The following is a 26,544-nucleotide window of genomic DNA, read 5'->3' on the forward strand; positions in this document are numbered from 1 at the left end:
CCTGAAGATGGACTTGGCTGAATGAGTCAGTGGGTCTCATTATGTGGTTTTCTCTTAATGTGGCTAGTTGTATATGTACGCACGCACGCACGCACACAGGCACACACACATACACACATTTGGTGGTCATCGATCCAAACTTGTTAGAGTTCCCAGGATCCAGACCTTGACTGAAGGACTTGGGTTAACAGAGGACTCTATACTCGAGGTGTTTGCTATTTACTTGAGAAAAGCTAAAGTATTGTGGAATTACATATCATGCTTCTAGAAACCCTGGATCTTATTGTTAAGAGCTGAGTAAAGCAATGTGTTGGGACTCAGAAGACACAAATACTTCAAAGGGAAGCCTGGTGTTTTTGTTTGTTTGTTTGTTTGTTTGTTTTCTTTTTAAATTAACAAGATGGCTTCCTTCAGGAGCTCTGGCTTGCAGTAAGTCCTCCTTCGAACCTGAAATAAAAGCTAAGAATCATTTCTGAAGCTCCTTTATCTGTGTAAGGATGATGTTACCCTTCAGAAAGGGTAACAAGCAGGAGACAAGAGGAAAACTCACGCCCATATATCCTAGGCAGACCGTGTTCCCAGACGCTGTCACTTCTATGTGCCTGGCCCATGTCCCCTATAAATCATTGACTTCTCCTCCGAAATTGGTGTGGCCTCACTTCTGTCCTCCTCATAAAGAATCCTTAAGCCACAATCGTCAGGGCTCATGTCTGAGTTTCATGCTCAGCGTGACAGCTGTCTACTTGTACATTAATAATTCTGTTCCTTTATTTCTGCCAATCGTTGATTTGTTTCTGCAAACTCAATTACCAAAGCGCCAAAGAGTGGATGGAAGGAAGGTCAGTCTCTGGAGATGCACACCTGCAAGGACCTTAATTGGCATCTGTCTCTGCTGTCTCAGCACCACAGGGGACACTGTAGAGCCCTTGGTGTCTTCTAGGCGAACTGCAGTTCTCAGCAGAAGCCATATCTGAGTTAAAGATCACAGTCTGATTAGAACTTGGAAATTGTAAAGACATGAAATGTTCTAGATCTTGTCCTATATTTAGTTCCTTTGTAGCTACTTATCATCAATACCTATATGTTCCCTGATATCACTGTTGAGAAAGGTAGCCTGATTCCACAACAGGCTTCAACTTGGCAGTTAAGGACTCTAGGCCTAAATATCTGTTTCCAAGAACTGGGCAATTCCAGGCAAGTCCAGGCCTCAGAAGTTAGCCTGGGGCTAGGACTATGGGTCAGCAGCAGTTTCCAGACCTCCCTGATAAGTTTCCAGCCCTGACACTCCCATATTGATGAGATGGACCTGACACATTAACTCTCTTAGTCAGGGTTCCTATTCCTGCACAAACATCAAGACCAAGAAGCAAGTTGGGGAGGAAAGGGTTTATTCAGCTTACACTTCCACATTGCTGTTCATCACCAAAGGAAGCCAGGACCGGAACTCAAGCAGGTCAGGAAACAGGAGCTGGTGCAGAGGTAATGGAGGGATGTTACTTACTGCCTTGCTTCCCCTGGCTTGCTCAGCTTGCTCTCTTATAGACCCCAAGAACTCCAGCCCAGGGACAGCACCACCCACAAAGGGCTAGATCCTCCCCCCTTGATCACTAGTTGAGATCACTGCCTTGCATATTGATGTCATGGAGACATTTCCTCAACTGAGTCTCCTTTATCTGTGATAACTTCAGCTTGTGTCAAGTTCACACACAAACCAGCCAGTACAGTCACCTACCCCAGAATTCCCTAATGTACTTTAAATCATGCCTGCAAGCTCATTGGTGGTCGCTCTGACTTGCTAATGGGGGACTCCAGCATGCTGGACTTTTGCAGAATAAAACACTCAATGTCTTTACATATTATTTGACTCTGGGTATCATTCTTTGGCAAGCCATGGGCCCTCATACTTGTGACTATTATGTAAAATGTTTGAGATGTTCTAACGTAGATCACAACAACCCTAAAGGTGCAAATGTCATCTGACAGCATCTGAAACCTGTACCAGAGATTTCCCTTCTTTTGTTTTATTATTATAAAAGATCATGGGACTACTCCCCTGATGTCAGGTCCAAAGGAAACTCCAGTTCCCCGTATCCCAGGGGGAAGTCCAATGAGCTCAGCCTGTGGCAGTTAGGTAAGAGTTGGCATGGGTACCTGTAGTTCTCATTACCATGTGAGAGATTGAGCCTTCTTCAATGTTACAGGTACCCAGTACTAGTGCCATTTCACAGTCCATGCCAGCATCCCAGCCTCCTCAGTTCACAGGCTCCCTGCCCCCAGCCAGTCAATTTCCTTACAACCCTGCTATTCTCCCTGTTTTCTCTCTTCTCTATGCTGCTGCAGGGAGTCTGGCCCTGTCCAGTCTGTTGGCCACGTTCAGTTTATAGCTTTCTTTTTCTGCTCTGGACACTTCTAGATGCCTCTGGCTGCTCTCTCTCTCTCTCTCTCTCTCTCTCTCTCTCTCTCTCTCTCTCTCTTTCATCTTACATCCAGCAAGTTGAATCCACTTTTCTGGTCACATTAATTTGACTCTTAGCTTCTTGGAAGCAAGAGATTTGTTTTGTGCCAACATGTGTAAAATGCATATCAGAATACAGAGCTTAATATGAAATACACCAGTGTTAATGACTTCATTGGTAACGTCTTTATACTGATTATATGTTAAATGATAATGCATTGACTAGAACCATGATGTATTCCTCAAATTTCACTCATTTCTTCTGACCTATTATTTTTAAGATATAGGACTATTAGAAAATTTGATATCACAAATGTGATTTGTATTTTATTTCCATTATGTGGTGCTGGTCTAATTTTTTTCTTTTGCTTAATCTTTAAAAAAATGCCTTTTCATAGAAGAAAGTTATGTTTCTCCCCAAAGTCTTTCCATTGTGGAGGAAAGAGATCCATGAACCACTAGTGACATGGTTCCTTCCTCCAGTAGGCTTCTCTGCTTTACCAACAGGCTCCCAAGCTTGCCCTACTCATAAGGTTTTTGACTGGAGACTTACTCTAGGGCCACCAGCTAGCTAGCACACTGAATTTCTGTCTCCATCTCCTGACTCAGTATTGCTGATGCATGTCATTTCTGGTGACTCTGGAGAGCAGAGCCTCCTGCTGGGCTCCCTGAAGGGACAATGAAGGTGGAGGCAGAGCCTTCCCAACCTTTCCTTACCCCCCACTGAAGAATAAAAAGAAAGAAATGTTCTAAGCAGCCCCTGGGAAGTGTGGGGGAACCCTGCTGTTCTGTAAAAGGCAGTTTAAGGAAAGGACTTCACAGAAAACCAGTTATTACCTCTTAAGACCTTTCCTTTAACCTATATCGCATTGTTCTGTTCTTTCTTTCTTTATTCTTAGAGAGGAACAAAGCAGTGTGTGATAAATTGTATATTCTTCCTGTGGTGCTCTTAGAAGCAGCCCAGTGAGTCCATGAGGTCTCAGAGAGAATGATTGGCACTGAAATCCTTCCAGGGCAGAGTGGTATGGGTTCAGGAAAACGGAAAGGAATGTGAAGGAAGGGCAGCTGAACCAACACACAAGAATCCTGTCAGCTTACACAGCTCCTGAAAGAGCTTCCTAAGCCCTTTCTGATTCCTCCTGGCTTCAGGCTTCTTTCTGTTTACCACGGGAATCAAGACCCAGGTTTCCTGTGGACAGTCCAGGTCTGCTAGTTCCTGGTTTTAGCCATTTTGTGCTGTCTGCCTCTTCCCATTTTCCTTATCTTTGAGTTGAAAGTTTTATTTTATTCCAGAATTTCATATGATTAAGAACATGGATTCTGGAAGCACACAAAGTCTGAGTTAACAACAAAGGCTGTACTGACCTAAACTGTTTAGGTCAGGGTTACCACTGCCTTGCTGAAACCACAAGGAGAGCAATCTGGGGAGGAAAGGGATTTCACCTCATAGTATCACTGAAGCAAGCCAGGACCAGAATTCAACAGGGCAGGAACCTGGAGGAAGGAGCTGCTGTAGAGGCCATGGAGGGGTGCTGCTTACTGACTTGGTTCCTCATGACTTGCTCAGCCTGCTTCCTTTTAGCTCCCAGGACCACCAGCCCTGGGATGGTCCCACCCACAGTGGGCTAGGCCCTACCATATCAATCATTGAGAAAATACCTTACAGTCAGATGTTATGGAGGCATTTTCTCAACTGAGTTTCCCTCCTTTCACATAACTCTAGCTTGTATTAAATTGACACAAAACTAGCTAGCCAAGTCTCCCTTCCTCTGTAAGTGAGAGGACTGACCCCATTCCCTATGCAGAGGCTGTCATTCTGAATGGGACACTCATGCGTGTTGGAGCGAGGATTTGACCCATAGGGAATACTCAGAAATGTTAGCGGTTAGTACTCTCATAAATTAGGTATATTACTACATAAATTAAACATATTTGTAATGAAAATTAGAATTTCACATTAATCAATGTCTCATTTTGACCTAAAGCACCAAACAATCTAAACTGTGTCTTTGGCTTTGGTGGGCCATGGGGCAGAATAGAAAGGCACAGAAAACTGGAGGTCATGAATCTTGTTGGAACCTTTAAGCTTCCTCTAGCAGCACAGCAAGAATTCCAGACAATCACTAAAGGCCTTCCTCCCTTTCTAGCCACTAAGCTGCAGTTCTGTAGGATATCACCAGAAACCACACTTTACCGAAAGACTCTTCAGCTAGGCTCCTTGTTCACCCCAGCAGTGCCTGCTCTTCCCTTACCAGGCTGTCATTCCATCCAAGCCCTCTGAACCATGACTTACCTCTCTTACCAAGAAGAAAGAAATGGGGGTTGTGCGGTAGATTCTTAGCAACCTTTTGAGATGAAACCTTTGTCAATGCAACTAAACCAAACAACAAGGAGACAAAAACACAACACAGCACTCAGCTCTAAGGACAGGGTGGTTAGTTGTTGCTGTTTTCCATCAGCACAGGCCTGGAAGCTCAGGTTAAGAAGCAGTTTTATGAAGTTTTATAGTTTTACAAAACAAAGAAAGTCATAAATCAGAGCAAGTTTAGAATACATCAGTAGGTACACAAGAAAGGTGGTTACAACCAGATGGAAAAGTTTTCTATACGCCTAAGAGTCTATCTGATAACATCTTTAAATTCTGGGTTGGCGGAAGCAAGAGTCTGCTAAGTTAATGGTACCAAATTTTTTTTTTTTTAGTCAACAAATTATCGTTTCAGTAATAGAAGTGGGCAAGGAAAGGCTCAGAATTCAAGACGCTAAAACTAGCTTCGGGTAAGGGAATTAGCTTCTGGGTCGGCAGCAGCCCAAAATCTCCACAGGGCTGCAGTTTTACTCAGTCAATTATTCTCTGCAGAAACAGCTTCCTCTCTGTAGAAGCAGACACCCAAGAGCCACCAAAATTGGCTATATGGCTAATGCTCACACAATCATTGCTCCCTCTCCTTGGGGAGCCTGTTCCCACACCTAGGTACATTTTGCTTTCTTTTAGAAACCCACATTTGTACTCTCCTGTGTATCTTACTTTTTCTGAGCATGTCTCTTTCTCTTAAGCCTCATGATCATGCCCATAATAAAATATCTTTAATAAAAGTCTCCAACTCTTCTTTATAAACTGTTTAATCCCAAAATTCTTTTCAATATTGAAGCTGCGATTCCTGGTTTGTTCTTAGTCAAGTTCCTAAAATTCCCAGGGAACTCATCAAGTTGCCAAGGTCAGCAGCATGGAGTTGTGTCTCTGTCCCCTCACTGCTGAGGTGTGCTGGCATTTGAGAAGCGGCTGTCATTGAGAAGTTAGTTCCCTTAGTGTACCTGGAGAAAAGGACCAACCTCATCCTGGCAGACACAGGGATACAGAGGAGAAAACTACTTACTAAATTTGATACAATCCTTCCTAAATTCCCCATTGGATCCCACTCATTCCTTTATCATCTGATCTAAGCTGACCTCATTCCTGTCCACTCTTTATCACAACCATGTCAACAAAACAAGCAAAAGAACAAGAACAGCAACAACAACAACAGCAACAACCACAACACATTTGCTGCTCCCTTGTGTCTTCATTTCTTTATGATCATTACTGGGAAATTGAGGCAGCCTTTCTGAGAGCTCCTCATCTCATAGATAAAAGAACTTAACAAACTCAAGAAGCTGAAGGCCCATTTTATGGGGTTTGAGAGGACAGTATCAACAAGGCAGGCACCATAGAACTTCGTCAACTGCCAGGAGAGAAATGGGCAAAAGAAGAAAGAAACCCATGCTTTCAGGGTTAGATATAAAGCAAGCAAGCAGGTTCAACATGGAGACCTGCAGAATAATATTCAGGGCATGGGTCATGAGGGGGTGGATGGGTAATGGGTAGGTACTGGTGGGTGGTGGGTGGTGGCTGTGGGGGGAAATATCTTCCACGTTAGAGACCAAGAAAGCAGGAAGGTTTAACATGGAAGCCTGCAAAACCAGATGCAATGGTGTGTGTGTGTGTGTGTGTGTGTGTGTGTGTGTGTGTGTGTGTTTGTGTGTGTGTGTGTGTGTGTGTTGGGGTGGTATCTTCAGAGAGAGTGGGAATGCTCCCAATATCATTCCTAAATCTGGAATTGGATTTAGGAATCTTGTCAGTATTTATAAGGGGTGGGGTGGGATAGGGTTAGGATAATAAAAGTTACAGAATTTGAGTTAGAACTTGCCAAGTTGTCAGACTGTGAAGGTGAATCTTTTTGTCAGGATTTCTGTTGCTATGAGAAACAAAAGGACCAAAGTGACATGAGAAGGGAGAGGTTTATTTCATTTTACAGCTAGCTTGTCCTTCATCATCCATGGAAGACAGACAGAGCAGTAACTCAAGGCAGGAATCTGGAAGCAGGAACGGAAGCAGAGACTAGGGAGAAATGCTGCTAATTGGCTTCTTGCTCATGGCTTGCTTCCTTATACTACACAATACCCCCTCTATCCAGGTGGTCTCACCCACAGTGGGCTGGGTGCTCCTGCATTAGTCCTTATTCAAGATAATTCCTCCACAGACTTCTGTATAGGCCCGTTTAAGGGGAGAATTGTTCAACAGAAGTTCCTTCTTTCCTGCTGATCCTGGTTTTTGCCAAGGTGACCAAAAAGAAAAAATAAATCTAACCAGGACAATATGTAAGCAGCTGCATCAAGGGAGGGGCTCCTGGAATGTATAAATATATCAATATCATCGAAGTGGTAGTTATCTCTTGTATCCTTTTAAGGTCTTTAGATGACTTATGTTTCAAGGTTATACTTTTTGAAGTTTGTTTTCTGTCCAAGTGATTGACAAACCCATCTGAATTAATTTTATGGGAAGGTAAGGAGAAAAGAGAAGGAAAGAAAACTAAAAGAAATAATCCTAAAAGCAGCATGAAAGGAAACAAAAGCTAACAAAGAACTGAATCTTGAAGCTGTGCTATGCTCTGGGAGCTAGAGATCTGAGATTAATATCCTACCTTCCATCTCATCTCCAGTCAGGAGTGGGTGGGAGCAAAGTCCTTCATTTCAAAGCTCAGGCTTGTTCCTCTGGTCAGGCGGCTGCCTTGTTCCTGAGACTCATGCTAGGGGCTTCTGTATTTAATATTCCTGTAGCTCTCCCTTCTTGGTATTTCTGCAACTGGATTTGAATAGGCAAAGGCCACCAAACCTTGTATTCTTCTTGAAGTATTCCTGGATTAGAAGTTAACTCAGAGCAAACCAGCAATTAGTAGTAATCAGCTGAGCTATTTACAGGTATACATGTAGAATCTTTTTTGAATTATGAAGTGCACGTGCACTCTCAAATAGAGAATAGAGAAGTGGCCATCTGTCTATCCACCCTGTCTGCTCCACTGGTTATCAGGATCATGTGCAATCTGAGTATCCTGGCTTCTTAGATGTTCTCCTGACTCTAGAGTCTCCATTGTCTGTTGTTATTCCCATATGCTGGGAAGAACTCAACGGTGTTCTGAAGGAATCACAGGGTTAGTGAAAGGAGACGAACATGAATGAGCCTTCTAGACATAGAACAAGGGGGTACCTGGGAAGAAGCAGATCTGGCTGAAGAAAAGTGTTTTTCAGGCATCCATCATGTCAGTGACATAAGGTGGTGGAAATTAGGAAGTTAACCTGAGCAAGGTTTCCATGTAGAGACAGTGGGTTATCTAGAAGACAGCTAGAATTTTTAACTCAGAGTCCAGGGAGTTGTTCTCAGTACATCCTCTCCAAACTCACTTTGTGGTGCCTGCATTAGGTTTAAAATGGACCTAACTCATCCACTAGACAGCAACAATGATGCATATAAAAGGCATAGTCTACTTGAGTTCTCAAACTCAAAACCACCCAACACAATTCCAGATCCAACTCAGGTCACCTAAAAAGCAATTTTAAAAGGGAATGAATGCTGCCATTTATCAAGAACTTAAATGCAGGAAAATTCCACTTATTACCCCCTAGATATTCATTTTTTGGGTTCGATGGCGACTCCCTATATAACTGACGAGGACCAGAGGCAACTACATTGCCTCAACACAGAGACCCGATGGGACATTGCACAAGCAGCGGAGGGTCAAAGAAGGATACGTGCTCCAAGAATCCCAGCCTTATGAAAACAAGTATGTGAAGTTTTTCTAGAGTAAACCAGAACTTCCCCCAGGGCAGAGCCCTGAGCCCACCACACAGGTCACCCCATCCAGACCTGAGAGTGGTGAAGCAGGCCTCTCCAAAGCAGCCAAACGCAACCTGAACTGAAAGGAAAAGAGGAGCCAGCCACAGGAGAAAGATGCAGAGGCCTTGAGCGGGACTCTTGATAAGGTGTCTCTGGGACACTCAGCCCGGACACCCAGTGCTCACCATGGCCCCCAGGCCACCTCTCTAGCTGCCTTCCATGCACCCGAATCTGCTGCCACCACAGAGAAAGCCAAGAAGATCAAGAACCTAAGGAAGAAGCTGATAGATAGGGGAGCTGCAGTAACGCCTCCAGGCTGGGAAGTTCAGCAGAGAACAGGTGGAGAAGTTGACATAGCACAGGGTTCTGGAGGAGGAGCTGGAGGACTTGGAGTTGGGCTGTTAGGCTTCAGGAATAGGGGAGTGGACTGAAGAACAAACCATGGGGTCCTCTGGGGTCCAGGGAATGTGGGCCACAGCAGTCTGAGGGGCACCTCCTTACTGGCTCACTTTCCCCTCCTGTGGCCCCACTCTGTCCTCTAGAGCCTAGGATCTCTCTTCTTCTTTCCTTCCCCTTCTCACCTCTCATTTTTTAACTTTTCCCTTCCATCCCATTGTTCACAATCTGAGTGCTGACCCCAGGTACCTCTGCTGCTCATCTGGGTGTCTTGTTGAAAAGGGAGGGTGGGAGTCTGTCAGGGATCTGAGGCTGAGGGTACAAGGAGTACCCAAGTTTTGGAGTCTTGGTTCCTGTTCAGTGTTTATGAATAACTTCCCTGGCCACCCGAACCACAACCACTACCTCCTCCTCCTCCTCCCCCTCCTCTTCTTCCTCCTCTTCCCCCTCCTCCTCCTCTTCCTCCTCCTCTTCATCTCCTCCTCCTCTTCCTTTTCATCTTTTATTTAAGAAAGTAAGAATAAATTCAAGTAGATGACAAAAAAAAGTTCATTTATTGTTTGTAGCAAACCTATGCTCTGTTGAGATATAGTGGTTTCCATAGATTTATTTATTCACTTGTGTTTGTTTGTTTGTTTGTTTGTTTGTTTGTTTTTATGTCCACAGGTGTTTTGCTTGCATGTATATCTGTGCACTAGTGTGTGCCTGGTGAAAGATCAGAAGAGGGCATGAGATCCCTGGGACAAGAGTTATGGAGTGTTGAGAGCTACCATGTGGGTACTAGGGATCCAACCCAGGTCCTCTGGAAGAGCAGCCACTGTGCTTAACTTCTGACTCCTTTTTCCAGTTCATTTCCATTTTTCAAATACAGAAAAGTGGAACTCTTGGAATTAACCATCCAGGTAGACAAGGTCAAACAACGACCACACCCAGCTTCCATTTTCCAGTGTATAGGCTCTGAACTTTCGTATGTTTGTTTGTTTTTTGTTTTTTTGGTATTATTTTTTTCTCCCATGATCTGCGAAGGGACAGCCTATATCTCTTAAGCTGAGAAGAGCCTGAATACATAGCCCTATTTTTACTGAAGCAGGGAATGTTGGCCGCTCCTACCCTAGAAATCTATCAATGTGAACCTCTTCAAGATCTGATCAACTTGTGAAGAATTAACCCAGCACCATTGGTCACAAATTCATTTTTTTCAGTTTTTTTTCCTTTATTGAATATTTTTACTTATATTTCAAGTGTTATTTCCTTTCCTGGTTTCCCAGACATAAGCCCTCTATCCCATCCCCCTCCCCTTCTTCTACAACGGTGTTCCCCACCCAATTTGTCCCCCCCATATACACCTACACTGGGGGATCCAGCCTTGGCAGGACCAAGGGCCTCTCCTTCCATTGGTGCCCAACAAGGCCACCCTTTGTTACATATGCAGCTGGAGCCAAGGTCAGTCCATGTATAGTACTTGGATAATGGTTTAGTCCCTTGGAGCTCTGGTTGGTTGGCATTGTTGTTCTTATGGGATTGCAAACCCCTTCAGCTCTTCCAATACTTTCACTATTTCCTCCAATGGGAAGCCCAGTCCCAGTTCAATGTTTGCTGCTAGCATTCGCCTCTCAAGATGCAGGACCACTGAAATGCAGGTGCTTCATTCCTTGTTAAAAGGGAGAACAAATGTATTCATAGGTGGGGATATGGAGGCAAAAGGTTGGAGCAGACACTGAACAAATGACCATTCAGAGATTGCCCCACATGGGTATATAGGATATATATACTTTTGGTAAATATATATTTCAAAAGTAGATAAGTAGTAGATAAGATTGATGAAGCTAAGGAGTGCATGAGGACAGGAGCCTGCTATAGCGATCTACTGGGAGGCACAGACAAATCATGTCAGTTACAGAGGCGAATGCTAGCCACACAGAGACACACACCACACACACAAACTCACACACTCACACATTCTCTCACAGACACACATACAAACACACACACATACACACACATAAACACACACACATACATGCATACATATATACACATAAACACACACACATACTCACACACATACCCACACACACTCTCACACACCCACACAAACACACATGCACCCTCACACACACAGAGACACACATACACACTGACACACACACACAAATAAACGCACATACACACACATACACACACACTCACTCACACTCATACACTCACTCACACACATACACACTCAAACACTCACACATACATACACATAAACACACACACATAAACCCACACATATATACACACATACACACACTCACTCACACTCATACACTCACTCACACACATACACACACTCAAACACTCACACATACATATACATAAACACACACACATAAACCCACACATATATACACACATACACACGCACACACACTCACACACACACAAACACACACACTTGCATACATCCACAGAAAAACACACACACAAACTCACACACTCACACACATAGACACACGTAGACACACATACACATACACACACATAAACACACACATACACACACACACTCACACACATACACACACACTCTCACACACCCAAACACACATGCACCCTTACACAAACATACACACACACACACACACACACACACACACAAAAGAAAACTAAGATTTTTCCCCAGCAGGTTTCCTGTTCAGTGAGGAATTAGTGGGAGCTATGCTGTGTACAAGTCTCTTAGACTCAAGCAGGCTGTGCTGCCCTGGCCTGTACTTATTTCCACTTCAGGAAAGCTTTCTTTGCAGATACTTGCTGGTCCTATCTGAGTTACAAACTTTGCACAGATAACCTAAACAACACAACACCAAATTCCCAAGAGACAGGATTTGAAGAAAAGCCTTCAGTAAGCTTCATGTTGACTCATCATAGGCCCCTCACTAAAACTATCTTGCTTCCTTCATAGAAGACCTTAGAAGCATCAGAGGAAGACAGTGACTCATGGTCAGTTTTCAGGAACTTTTCATCACATTAGAGTTCACGTGATAATAAAACAACCTCAATGTCAGTCAGAAGAATAATGAAATAAATGACAGTGACTTTTCTGATCTACAACACTGTACAAGACTGAGAGGGAATCTATCCTGAAAGAATGCCAGGCCAATGATATAGTCAGGAAAGCAATGTCAGCAGAGGGATGCACTATAGGATTCCATGCAAGATCATGGTGAACCCAATAAGACAAACCAGAATCTTCCAGGGGGATACCTCTATTCAGGTAAAGTGAAGAAATCTAATCCTTATTTTTAAAATAGCTGAATGGCTAAATGTGTCGAGACAAAAAAAAGAGGGGGCTCCACCTGGAACTGGACAACTGATTCAAAGACTGCTGGCCAGCAAAAAACAGGAAGCTGAAGGTTTGCTGAGAGACCTAGTCTAAAGGTCTAAGTTAGAGAGTGACTGGACCAAATGAGATGTCATTAACTGGCGTCCCTGAATACCCACAAATTGTAGGTCACCACAGCAATGCGCGCACGCGCACACACACACACACACACACACACACACACACACACACACACACACACACACACACACAGAGACAGACCAAAATCGTAAGTCGGCAGAAAACAATGAAATTTCCATCATGCTGGAGGAACAACATAATATAGACTATTCAAAGCAGGTATTTTAAGAATTACTATTCAGCTATTTTTCCCTAGAGGAATAAAAAGGCCTAGATAGCACTCTTCTTAATGAGAATGGGGGTATATTTGGATAACTTTGTTCTTGAAGTCTCAAATCTCTCATGCCAGTTCTCAGCATTTGAGAACCCCTTTCCACATCCCTGCTCTTCCAACCAGCTTCAGAATATAAGGTCAAGATATGAACTCTCCAGCAACACTCAAATAAAACAGGACTGACATGCTGCTACTCAGGCTCTGTTTGGAGCCTGATTTAGGAAGCATGAAGAGATGGTCTTGATATACAGGGAAAAGGGGGGAGAAAGAACAAATCCACCAAAAGATGACAATGAAAACCATTTCTTTGGCATTTCCACCAGGCTCTCCTCCTTGCAAACTACTTACTTCCTGGAATCTCACACGATTCCTGCAAAGAAAATGAGCTCCAGGCTTTTGCTTCATCCCTCAAAGCCCTGTGCTAGTCTAAAGAGGGGCTCCCACATAGCACCCTCCATACATAATGGCATGTAGTGCTGTGATGTGTGATCAACCTATCTCACTTAATAAACTGCAGATTCTCGAAGAGCAGGAGCATTTGCTTTCCAAACATGCAGTTTCTTGAGAAAGGGCTATCTCCACAGAAAGACTTGTAAATGATCACATAAATGAACACTTGGATGGGACATAAGTTCATGTTACAGTAATGGACAGTTACATTGGATTGTCTATGTTTATGATAAGACATGAGGACAACCTGCCCCTGAGGCCTAATCCTACCTGCTGTTGCTTGGCTCTGGGGACACAGATGTAATTGCTGGCCTTCTGACAGAACCTCTTTGCTTTCTCATAGGATGCTGGCAGTTTAGTCTGCTCCACCAGCAGTTGTGTGTTCTCATTCAGCAAAATCCTTATATTGTTCTTCAATTGAGTTCATTCACGCAGGAGCTGGAAGTGCGTGGTGCTGAACCACAAACAATAAATGTCAAATCCCAGCCAGCTTCTATTTGCCTGTCACTCCTGCAAGTACAATCAACCCTTCAAGGGCTCTCATCCCCAGACATCAACAGGCTAGAGCCACAGTATACAAGTTAGCACCAATTAGAGGAGGTCAAATCCAGAGGCCACATTCCCTGTGAATCAAAGTACTTCTGAAAATACTGACACTAAGACGGTTTATATACATCAAGGTAGAAGAATTGGACCATATGGGTGCTCATATGTCCATAGCATGCTAAAACCATCTGCAAGTAGAGGGTAAATCCCCTCTAAGGGATGATAGAAGACCCAATAGCTATACAATCTTTGCATGTGTTTCTCATGGATCACAGAGAACCTGTCAGTGTCCTAGAAGTTCAGAGTTGATTGATATTCCCATCATGATGCAAATCTTTTCTATGTAGAGGATCGATTGTTAATGGGGAAAATAACAATTAGAGGGTCTTCTACACTCTTCATATGTAGGACATCTGAGTCCAAAAGTTACAAATCCAAGACCCTTTGCCAGGAGGCAGGCTTTCCTGTTAAGAGTCAGACACTACAGAACCAGAGCCCTGATTTTGTTGAAAGTCATACAGGACAAAAGCATTCCCTGCCTAGTGCTGGGTTCTCATCTCTGTCAGTGACTCACTGGTAGGAACTGTTCACTTGTATGAGCTCCTTGTACCTCTCCACGGCATAACTTATTGAGTTGGTCATCATTTGCATAGCCATCATTCTCATCTCATGTTCTGATTGACTTATTGGCAATTCGATATCCAGCCTGTGTTAGGACATGGCCCAATGAACAAATAACTGTCTGAACGCATGATTTCAGAATTAGGTGAAATATAAATAAAAAATATGAAATAAAAAATTCAAATTTAAGAAATGAATGGGGAGGGAAGAATGTGTCAAACACAAAGACCAGAGCAAAAACACAACAGTGAGACTCCAACAACAATTCTTTCAAGGAAACGTTTCTATGCAAATCAGCCAACATTTAGTTTGAAATAAGGTCTCTTTAAAAGGCTGTGGAGATATGGTTCTGCAAAGACCCTCTGTACTAGAGTGGATGGAGCCTGTGAAATGCCTGTTTGGGAATAACAAATGTCCAGAATTTATTACCACATTCACCATTTCAAGGTCATAATAAACGGTTACTTGATAGCTAAAAAAAGAGTAAAGTCAAAAACCAAATGAAGTTCAAATCAGGCAAAAAAAGATTATCTGAAATCAGACTATTGACTGGATTACTTAAACCCAGTTTATGCCACATACTTGCTCCTTTGAACTGGGTCCTATTTGTGCTGATTAAACTTATTATCCTGGGCACAGGACAACAGAGCCAGGTTACCAATTGAAAGTAGCTGACTTTCAAGAGTTGGCCAGGTAAGCATGAAGGCATTGACTAGTTCTACAAGAAGTTTCCTCCAGTCTGTGCCACAGCCTTGGGTCCAACAGATAGTTATGATGACATTTCTTTTGTTTTGAAAGCAAGGATTCTCAAACCTTGTTTCCTATTGTTACATGAATTCCCAGAGGGCATAACTACTTTGACAGGGAAGAGGATTTGTAACCCATCCTTCCCTCAGGAGAGTCCTATCTACCACCAAAGTAAATAGAAGGTGCAAAGAGTTCTGTTGATCCAATGTGGGCTTCCACACTATCATGACCTACAAACTGTTCATCAAACAAATCCTCAGGTCCCATCAAAGGTCGCAGTTTCCTTATCCTGAGCAAAATACCCAGAAATACGTTCATATAAATACATACCAACCCATGTACAAACACAATTAGAATGCCAACTACTTCCATGGAGATGCCATAGAATCAGTGTATAATGAACAAAATCACAGTAAATGAGTGGTGACATGCAGGTCACCACTATCCGTCACTTAGATACAGCAAGTGTGACCAGGTTCTTCCAGCTGTTGACAGAACCTATGCTAATCCAAGGAGCTCAGGGTCAAGTAAAAAGGAGGTGGACCCTAAACACACAGCACCTAGCTTATCTCACAAGCAAATGCCTCTCAAGGCTCCTCAAAATCCAGGATGACAGGTGAAACTCTCTCGTGATATGAGGAAATCTTCGGTTAGCAGAGAGAGCACAAGACAGTGAACAGGTTACTGGGCATAATGACTACCTGTAGTCCCAATTATCATAGATATAAAGGTCCAGGATTTGATAAAGTTCATCCCTCTCAAATTTACACTTCTGGATTTCAAATTTGAGTTCCTCCAGTTCCTTTAGATGTTTTTCTTGCTCACTGATGACATTTTGGGATGATGCCTTCCTACCAAAACCTGTAGGTAGATAAACCCAAGTGAATTTGCTTATTTGATGGCCCATGGGAGGAAAAGACCATTCTGAATCCCAAAAGGAGGTTGAGGAAAAGGAAATGGTAGAGACTGGGTGAATGCCTGAAAGAGCAGAAAAGCTTGCTATGAGCTGGATTCTTAAGCTATGTCCCTCTTTCCAACCTCTAATGCCATACATGTGCCACACTCACTATTATAGGACCGCTCGCCCTGAAACATATAACCTGACTCAGACATAAACATGTGGGACATTGATATCTCATATCAGATGTGGTGCAGATAAATCCTGGAGTTCATAATGTTTAGCATCATCAAGCTCTAATCATATGTGTTCCAGCGCAAAGTGTCTGAGACCTAAATTCATGACTAGGGGTGCATCCTTCCTTGTTCTTGTCATCAGAGACTTATGTAACCTACAGTAATCTAGAGGATGAAGTACTTCAACTCCCAACCATGGATGATTACATTGTTAATCTCACAGTGCCTCTTTCTGGCATTCATTGACACTCACAATTAAAAAAGCTTCTAGAAAAGAAACTGAAGGCTTACCAATTTCTGGCTTTCTCTCAAATTAATGATCCCAAGGCTCCTGCTTGTAAGGCCTAGTCTTAGAAGGCACATCTCGAGGAAGTTCCCCAACTCTGCCCAGGACTCACCAAGCCTTCCTCAGAATGATTTCATCCTTCCTGTTTTACTACACAGGAGGTCACCTTCCTTCTGTGTTGGTGTGGTCTCTCCTTGATCTCCACTTTCCTTCCAAAATAGCCTGAGCAGCTGGCGAAACATGCCTATTTGTGAACCCAAAGGGAACTGAAGGAATATCCCAAAGGCAGTTGGTGTCATCACAACACTGGTGACATCACAGAAGATTCTAGGGATCTCTTAGACACAATAGATTGTCCAATGAAGGGCTTACTGATGATGTCACTGGGAAATTCCATGGCCTACCTGCTAACTAGCTCTCCCCAAATTGATCAATTTCTGTGGGGGCCCTTTTCTTCAGTCTCTAATGTGTCACCGGGAATACCGTTTGGCAACCTCTATTCCAAAGCTAGATATTTCTCTCTGCATCACTCAAAGTCATCAATGCTTTTGCTGGGGAGAGTTGCTTACAACCCTGAATTGGATAAGAGATTTTTATTAGCACCCAAATCTCTAGGGACAATGGATGAGGGAGATTTTTCTTAAAAATAAATCTACCACCTTAGACAATGCATGTGACATACATTTCTATTCCCAAGGTTTTCCCTTTTTCTGGTTGTAGCCGTAAGTGGACTGCCGTAAGTATTCTTCCCAGGAGATCTTTTTGTCTATGCCCCTATCATAATTCTTCCAGAGTTTGACCATATTATGGTAGATATATCTTTTCTGTACCTGTTTGATCCAAACTTTCAGCTGCTCAGTAGTAACAAGGCCGCCTCCATCAACAATTTTCCCCAGCCTCTCCTTGTTCTCATCCACGCTTAGCTATCAAAGATCTTGAAGTCCTCCTTGCCCAGGAAGACCTCATGATCGTACAGGAAGGAAGCTGTGCTTGTCCTCTGGTGGCCACTCGCCCAGCTCTGAATCAGGAAAACCATGTGCTCCTTGCTCATCATGCTCTTGGTCCTGAACACCAGCACCAGTGCCAGCAGCAGTCCATGGAGAGTCCCAAGCTGACACCTGGCACCAGAGTCGTGATCAAAGGGAGGCAGCAGGGAAGTAGGGGCTAGGAGCACCTTAGCCGCTGTCCCCTCCCCAGAGAGGGCTTTTGTTACATTTCAAATGCTATCCCTTTTCCTAGTTTCCCATCCATAAAACTCCTTATAACACCCCTCCCCCTTCTACCATGAGGGTGTTACCACACCCACCCAACCACCCACGCCTACCTGCCTCCCTGTTCTGATTTTCCCCTACACTGGAACATCACGCCTTGACAAGACCAGGGGCTTCTCCTCCCATTGGTGCCCAACAAGGCCATCGTCTTCTACATATGCAGCTGTAGCCATGCGTCTGTTCATATGTACTCTTTGGATGGTAGTTTTGGCCCTGGGAGCTCTGGATGTTTCTTATTGTTGTTCTTATGGGGCTATAAACCCCTTCAGCTCCCTCAATCCTTTCTCTTACTCCTCCACTGGGGACCCTGTTCTCAGCTAAATGTTTGGCTGCAAGCATTTGCCTCTGTATTTGTCATGCTCTTTACACCACATTCTTGAGCAGATGACCACAGAACAACGAGGATGTATTGTCTTGGAGTGATGTTGTATAGACAAATAGATGATTTCTTAATTCTTAATGATGATTGTAAAAGAATTCCTAAAATTAGATTAGTAATTTTTAGCCCTTTTATAGTAGGAGTGCTATTATGTTCTCTCTGATAATCAAAATTGCATTGAAAACTCTGCCATTCTTAAAGTAAATTGCTTCTGCAATACCAAGCAGGCATCTACAAATTAGAGCCCATTCTAAGAGCATATAAACCAATTAACCAAAGTTCATAAAAAGAGAATTAATGATTTACTATAGGTGCAAGGACTGAACATAAAAAATTGACTGGATTTGCCTTTAGGTAATTTCACTTATGCTTTTCTCACAAAAATTACAGCTTTTAACTCTCCACAAACCTGTAGAGCCAGTGACAGATGATGACAGTTTATCCTGATAATTACTCTTAATGGATATGCATGTAAACATTCTCTGTTGTAAACTTATTATTCAACTTATGATTTAAATTCCTGTGCAAACTTGTGGTGAATTTTTTACCATGTGATGATGTATTCAGAAAGATATACAAGTGCTGAGGACAAAGAGAGAGAAAGCTTTTTAGACAGGACTGAACTGAACAGGACAGAACTCAAGAAGAACTCAGAAGTAAAGGCATAGCATTGAGAGTAAGGCCTTGGGAGTAAGGAAATTGTTGTGACATAAGAGCAAGTGGAAAGGAAATAAGAAGAAGAGCAAAGAGAACTTTTTAAGCGAACGTTTTGGAGGCAAACTTTTGGAGAAACTTTTCGGAAAACTGAAGAACTTATATATAAAGGTTAAAATCACTGCTCTTCATCCTTCAGCCTGGCTCACTAGCTAGTTTCTGCTCTTCAGTCAGGCTCACTGACTAGCCTCTGCTCTTCAGCTGGGCTCACTGGCTAGCCTCTGCTCTTCAGTCAGGCTCACTGGCTAGCCTCTGCTCTTCAGCTGGGCTCACTGGCTAGCCTCTGCTCTTCAGTCAGGCTCACTGGCTAGCCTCTGCTCTTCAGTCAGGCTCACTGGCTAGCCTCTGCTCTTCAGCTGGGCTCACTGGCTAGCCTCTGCTCTTCAGCTGGGCTCACTGGCTAGCCTCTGCTCTTCAGTCAGGCTGACTGCCTAGTCTCTCCTCTTCAGCTAGGCTCACTGGCTAGCCTTTGCTCTTCAGCCGGGCTAACTGCCTAGTCTCTCCTCTTCAGCTGGGCTCACTGGCCTATGGGGCCCTAGCACATTGCTTAAGCATCTGCTCATGACTGCCTGACCACGCTGACCACCTGAGCGCACTGATTTCTTAAAGCCATTCTCTAGAAAGAGCACAAGAAACCAAAGAGAAACACCACAGGGACCTTTTCCCATGGACTCTGCTTAACCTTAAGTACTTTTGTTATTTCTTTAAAAAAGTGAAATATAATTTCTGCTATTCATATGCCCAAGAGAGCTGGGCAGTAGTCGTTGCTTTATGGAATTTGGTGCTAAATCAAAAGATTCCTTTATTCTATTACAATGTTATCTGTATGCTGTACGATGTATCTTTAGAAAACACAACACTAAATTCCTAAAGTCTACATGTTTTAAGACATCAGCTCATGGAGAAACATAAGTGCTTACCTATCTAGACTGGCCTCTTTTGCTATACTGCAGGTACAATCAAGTTTCCACACTACTTCCATGATTTTCAAGAAGGTTTAAGACAAAAATAACTTGAACATAATGGCCAGAAAGGGGATTCTGTCAAGTTGTCTTATGTGGTACAAGATACCAAAATATGCCTGGTAAACCTAAAACCACCTGTTCCCAAAACTAACAGAACTTATAAAAAATACATACTTTCTTATCATTCCTCTGCCCCGATGGTTAAGTGATTTATTGAGCACCTACTATGATCCTAGCACTGTGCATCTAAGGGTGCAATGGTGAATAAAAAACTTAATAAAAAGCTTCATTAAGGAGTAAAGAAAAATGAAATATAACTTTGAAACTCAGAATTCAATACACGTAACACTACCATTTCTTAACTGGTGATTTCTGAAAAAATCATCATATTTTCCATGGGCTTCTACAGTAATGATACTCAGTCTCGATTTTGTAAGTCACAAATATGCAAGTCACACTTCTTTCTTGGCTCCCAACTGTCAAAGAGAACAACACTGTCACTGTCCATTGTGCTTCCCTATCAATCCTGCTATGGATGGTAATAAATTCCAGTCTTTTAAATGTGAAAACAGGCCACCAAAAATCCTTGAGGGGAAAGGTTGTTAAAATTACACAAACCGGTAAATTCTCTAAAACTTTCAATAGCATTTTACTGATATCACAATGCAAATTCACCAAAAATATTTAACCAATGAAAACAGAAATACTGAATAGCTCTGCAAATAGGATCGATAATCATATATACTTGAAAACAACTATCATGGAAACAAAGGATGAACTAGGAGATAAGATACATCACTAAAAGCTACACAAGCAGCAAAAAAGACATTACATTTCTTGGTTTAAAAGTTAGGTGATACACTTAATCTTTAAAGACAGGCGATGTACTTGATCTTTAAGACCTTCAACTGTGCCCTGTCCACATAGAAAGTGAAGCAGTAGATGACAAGGCTAGATGCAGTTTTACAACGGCCTCTCTTTTTTTTTGGGGGGGGTAAGATTTATTTATTTATACGTTAAACAATGCAGCTGTCTTCAGACACACCAGAAGAGGGCATCAGATCTCATTACAGATGGTTGTGAGCCACCATGTGGTTGCTGGGATTTGAGCTCAGGACCTCTGGAAGAATACTTGGTGCTCTTAACCACTGAGTCATCTCTCCAGCCCTCACAACGGCCTCTTACACAGCATCAAAGTGGTCTATTTCACTAGATGGATCCAGGGTGATAACAGAGAAACTTTCACAGTTCCTGACCACTCTGAGTTCAAATACCACCAGCGCCAACTCTGTGCTGTTGGCACGTTCTGACCTGTAACCTAATTGTTGTCAGCCACAAAAAGTACGGGTTAGCACCACACAGTATTCACTGCCCTATTCTAAAAACCCTTTCGATTCTGAAAAAGCAACATTCCATGCTTGCTCCATATTTGAGGAAGCCAAATGGTTGGTCTGGCTCAAGGCTTTACTTTTCTTAGCTTATCGACTTTGTTTTCCACTTCTTGTCACAGGAAATATTTTTTTATGCTGCAACTACACGGCAATATTTGAAGGAAACCACCATAAACTCTGGGTGTCACCTCTTGAAATTTAAAATTCACAAAACAATTCGTGGCTTTCTAAACAGCACCATGGAAAATAAACGAAAAACAAGCAAAACCATTCCAAAGGAACTTGCTGATCTGGAGGCAGGCTCATAGCAGGTAGGAACGAATTAAATTATGCGTAACTGTAATCTCTCAGAGCTTTGGAGGCTAAAAAAGAGGAAATCTCTGTTTATGTTCCCTTTCTCCCAGTAATTGAAGGAGGGTATTTTACATCCTCCAAATACCATCCCTTGCAAGGGGCAACCAATTACAAAGTAGATCAGAAGAAATCTATTAAATTATATATATATATATATATATATATATACATATATATATATATATTCATTGCCTGAGGTTTTAAGAAAATATTTTCCCACGATCCCGGATCCCCGTTCTTTAACATACAATAGAAACATTACAGGGAGTGTGCCACCAGGCTAAGTTGCCTCTGAAAAGCCTGTCCTGCCCTGGGAGGTACAAGGCCATTTAATTCAAGTCAATCTGGAGAGAGGTGAGAGCCCCAAGTTGCTCTGCGAATGTCAGAGCACAGCTCTCATGCACACTCCAGATCACCTGTCCATTCTTTCTCAATGCCATGGGCTTTGCAATCCCTGCTTCAGCTCTCCAAACATCCCTGAACCCTCACCTCCCCACCCAATGGGCTCACTTTGCATGGCCTCCTTCTGCCACTGCTGCCCCAGGGAGGGGAGAGTGAGCCCAAGGACGCGCGGGTCTCCTGCCTACCTTGATGATGCTGCTCTGGCAGGACATGCCGCCCGGCTTGCTGTCCCTGGGGACCAGACCGGCGGCCAGACTAGGGGTACGCGCGAGCGCCACGCCTCGAGGTACCCTGGCAGGGCTGGCCCAGGCTCTGTCCCTGGACACTCTGAGGCTGCAATCTCCTTTGGAAACCCCGCCACTGTCATAGCGCGCCTGCCCATTGCTGAGGTGACCCCCAACACCTCTACGGTCCCCTTCCCTGGCCGCTTCTTCCGCTTTTTTTTTTCTTTTTTTTTCTTTCTCTTTTTGATCGCGGTGTGGCGCCAGCGAAGAGCTAGCCTCCAGCAAGGAGAATATCCTGCAGGCAGAATCACCTTTGGGGCCTGCCCGGGTCGGAGAGGGAGAGAGAGGAGTCAGCTTGGGCGGAGGCGGCCGGGCTTCCGGCACCTGCTGAAGGAAAACACGCCCAGGCACACGCGCCTGCGGTCGCGGTAAATAATGCGCGGGCCGCAAGCCCAGCGCTCATCGACTTGCTCCCCGTGCCCTCAGGCCCCGCGCTCACTGAGGAGCTCTGCATGCCCTCAGGCACGGCTCCCACACCGTGGAGCCTCGGGGTGGGAAGGATGAAGGGTTAAAATTTCTAAAAGTTAGTCATGAACAAAGTCCAGACATGCCTGAGAGAATTTGAGATAGGGCTCACTGGCCCGACTATCAACTCCCAAGGACACTGGCCATCTGGAGCCACCCCCTCCCCTTCCTTCACTCCCTGAGGATGGGTCATCCCCCTGCTGCAGTGAGATGAGTTGCCCTGCCCACATTGCTGAGATGCTAGATTACACGTATGCTTTGTTGATGTAACTCCGTGCCAAAAGTAACTGTGCACCCTTTGTATTAGCCAATTATGTGTATTCACACGAAACCCCTGGTTTTCCCTATATAAGCTCCTGCCTAGAGAGGCTCGGGGCTTGACTCAGTCTCCTGTGTTAGATACGTGTCAGCCCGAGATCTCGTAAATAAAACTGCCTCTTGTTGATTACATCAAGACCGGCTTCTCGTGTTTCCTGGGGGTACCTCAACCTGTGACTGGAGCGAGAGTCTCCCCAAGTCTGGGGGTCTTTCAAGGACACGGGCGCTCACTCCACGGCGCTGGCAACGCGGGGAGGCGTGTCGCGAGCAGCTCCGGGCTCCGCCCAGGCCCCTCAGTCCCCTCTCAGGGCTCTGCGCTGGCCCAGGGCCGCTTCTGAGGGCCCCCAGGCCCATCGTGACCTACCTGCGGCCATCGCCTCCTGAGCTTCGCTCTGCCCCCTACAGGCCGAAGGGACCTGTCCTGGCTCGCAGCGGGAGCATTGGGATTGTGGTTACCACTCTCCTAGGCCGGTTCATCAGGATGCAAGCCACCCCCACCTGTCCTCACCTGAAGGCATCCCCAGGGACTGCGAGCCCACATTCCGCAGGCGGGCCGCAGGGCACCGGACCATGGTCTTGGTTCTGCACCTTGTTGCCAGCCCCTCCCTCACTCAGAACCCGGCCCCTTTCCATCCTGCTCCCACTGAGGTTCCTCAGTGGAGCAAACCCATTTCTCATACAGAAATCAATTCCTTTGTGCCCCTGGACTGCTAAACCCAACGTGCACGACTGGTTGCCAGGAGCTGGGGTAGGAATGGCATGACTGACAGGCATTAAGAGACAGAAGACCTCCCCAGAGTTTATTTGGTGCCTCTGCGTTGTCCCACAGAGGTTTATCATTGTAGACTCTCTCAACTGTGTCTTTCCTAAACCTGCCATCAGAGATGCTTGCTTGTCCAACCCCTAGTGGGTACCATCCAAATCAGGACCATCTTTTGGGACAGGGTCAAAAATCAGTGATCAATGTGTCACTCCCATATGCAAAGACTTTCCTTAAATCTCCATTCCTGGAGCCGAAGAAGAGTACAAGACCACTGTGGAGCCTGGCAGAGCCATTGGCAGAGTGGCAGGACTCTTGTGCACTGTGTCATACCAGAGGCTCCACCCACTTCCCCATCCCAGGCACTCTGATTTCCATCTCCTGCCTGGTTCTAGTTCCAGTTTTTCTCTCACTGTATTCCCTGTTATGGAAAAGACACTTTCCCTGGGCCCAGGAGTACCTGAGAGTCCCTTGGGACAGAACTTAGAGACCTTGTCCTCATTATCATGATATGCTACCAAACTGCCAAGAAGTCCTAAGGAAATGAGCTTTCCATTCATAAACATGCCCACCCTTTCCTCAGATTCAACATCAAAATCCCTCCCTGTTATTCTTGGGGTGTTTTAATTCTTCTGATCCCCTGGCAAGCTTTTGGAAAACAACTGGACAAGTCAATTAGGGCCTACACATTAACAAATGTTTTCTTATGAATAAACAACATTTTAATTCTTTTTCCGACCTCACCTCCATATTACCTTCTTTCATAGTTTAGCCTCAAAATACTTTTGTCTTCAGATAGTTTTAAAGGAACTGTCAAATCAGCTTTTCATTTGATTTATTAGATGTACTGTCATAAATGTGTTTGAGTTTGTGAGAGGACAGAATGAAGGGGTCTTCCTGTAGGAGTTCTGTAAAAGTGATGGTTTCACTAATCACCTAAAGGATCCTGCCCCTCCTGTAGTAGACTCTAATCCTCTGCATTTACATGTCAATAGAAAAAAACTGATGTAGCCAAGATTCTTCAACACTTTCCCTGAGAGCTCTGAACTGAGTAGGGGCATCCTGAGGGTCATACAACCAGAATGGGTTGTTGTTTTAGTTGTTTGTTTGTTTGGTTGTTGTTTATGCTCATACCGTCTAATTCACAAATGCCCTCCAAAATGAATACTTGTCTATTTCACTCTAAATTCCCAACAGATCGTATCAGAGAGATTTCGTTGAAATAAACTTGGCATTTAAATTAAAATGTTCCCCAAAGCATCTTGGCAGATCTGTAACTAATGATACCAGACACCCAAGGCCTGTGCCAGGTTCTGATTGATCCCTGACCTAAGTACTTGTCTCCCACAAGCTCACACGTGTGTTAGAAAAATACTTGCTCCAAAAGCAACCAACCGTTAGGTACCTTGATATGATGACAGGAAGAGGCATGTTCCTGTAACATGCAATTCTTGGCGCCCAACCGGTTTTTTAAGCTCAGTTAAGAGGTTTTCTTCTTACAAACAATACAGTAAGCAAGTATTTCTCCTCCTTCCTGCCTATGCCTCTTCAGTTACTAAGGGATTGCTTTCCATCACTCCTGTTCTGTGAGCAATGGTGTTCAAGAAATTGTAAATAGTATGCCAAAATCCTTGCTGAAGTGTTCTCATGGCATTGTAAATTTCATAGAAGTTAGAGTTATTTGCATATCCACTTATCCATCCATATTGAGCTATAAAACATTTTAGTCTCCTACTACAGAGTCAACTAACTGGGACTCACAGGGGTTCACAGAGATTGAACCAACAACCAAAGAGCATGCAGGGGGCTAGACCTAGGCCTCCTACACATTGTAGCAGATGTGCTACTTGGTCTTCATGTGGGTCCCCTAACAATTGGAGTAGAGATTGTTGCCAACTCTGTTGCCTGCTATTGGATCTTCTTCCCCTAACTGGACTGCCTGGTTGTGCCTGGGTGGCAGAGGATGCACTTAGGCTTGCTATGACTGGATGTTCCGGGGTGTGGTAGTACTGAAGTGGGGCTTCCCATTCTCTGTGAAGAAGGGAGGAGGAGGAGGTAGTGGGGGAAGGATTTGTAAAGGTGGAACTGGGAGGAGAGGAGGGATGAGGGGCTTATTGGGATGTAAGGTGAAAAAAAAGAAACAAGGAAAAAAAAGAATCCCTAAAAATTAAAACTGCTTTAGTCTTATAAATCTAAGCTGATGATTCCAAAGAGAGAGTTAGAACCCTGAGAGAAACAGATGATCTCATTGAAAAAGAGAGGTGCCTACTTAGCAAACAGAGAGTGTCTTAGAGAAATGCACTCATCAATTCTGAAAGGCAGGTTGGTGTAATAAGGACCACAGGTTGGGATTATTCCCAGGATCAAAATGAAAGAACATATGAGAACTAGGGCTTTCCTTGTGCAGCCAGCTCAGTCATCGAATACAGGCAAAAACAGAACAGCAGAGAGGACAGAAAGGTGTATTAGTGGTCCTCCTGGCATGCCCAGCTGATTCCAAGCCTCAGGTAGGACATCTAAGAATTCTAGAGTGAGTAGGGCATCAGAGAGTAGTTCACATCCAGGTTGTCTGCACAGCATGCTTACCTCCCTCTGAGCTGAAACCCCTCCCTTGTGACAGAAGGAAAAACAGCATAGCAAGAGCAGGCACACATTTGTTCCCATTTCACAGACAAGATACTTAGGCATAATTGAAATTATGCAGCTCTTCTTGAGCCAACCCTGTTTATGTCACAA

General features: G+C 44.0%; 1 long non-coding RNA gene and 2 pseudogenes across 1 annotated transcript; 2 read left to right on the top strand and 1 right to left on the bottom strand.

The window, feature by feature from the left end:
• LOC120097541 (uncharacterized) overlaps positions 1–20,235 on the bottom strand; it is a 52,247-nt pseudogene extending 32,012 nt beyond the window's left edge.
• Positions 8,413–9,008, top strand: Pym1-ps12 (PYM homolog 1, exon junction complex associated factor, pseudogene 12; annotated as a pseudogene).
• On the top strand, positions 16,888–21,495 carry LOC134482373 (uncharacterized). The gene is made up of 2 exons (XR_010058386.1): positions 16,888–17,241; positions 21,345–21,495. It is a non-coding gene; the product is annotated as an uncharacterized LOC134482373 (long non-coding RNA).
• Positions 21,496–26,544: the final 5,049 nt, after the last annotated feature.

The sequence above is a fragment of the Rattus norvegicus genome, chromosome 16, assembly GCF_036323735.1.
Source record: "Rattus norvegicus strain BN/NHsdMcwi chromosome 16, GRCr8, whole genome shotgun sequence".
Classification (NCBI taxonomy): Eukaryota; Metazoa; Chordata; class Mammalia; order Rodentia; family Muridae; genus Rattus; species Rattus norvegicus.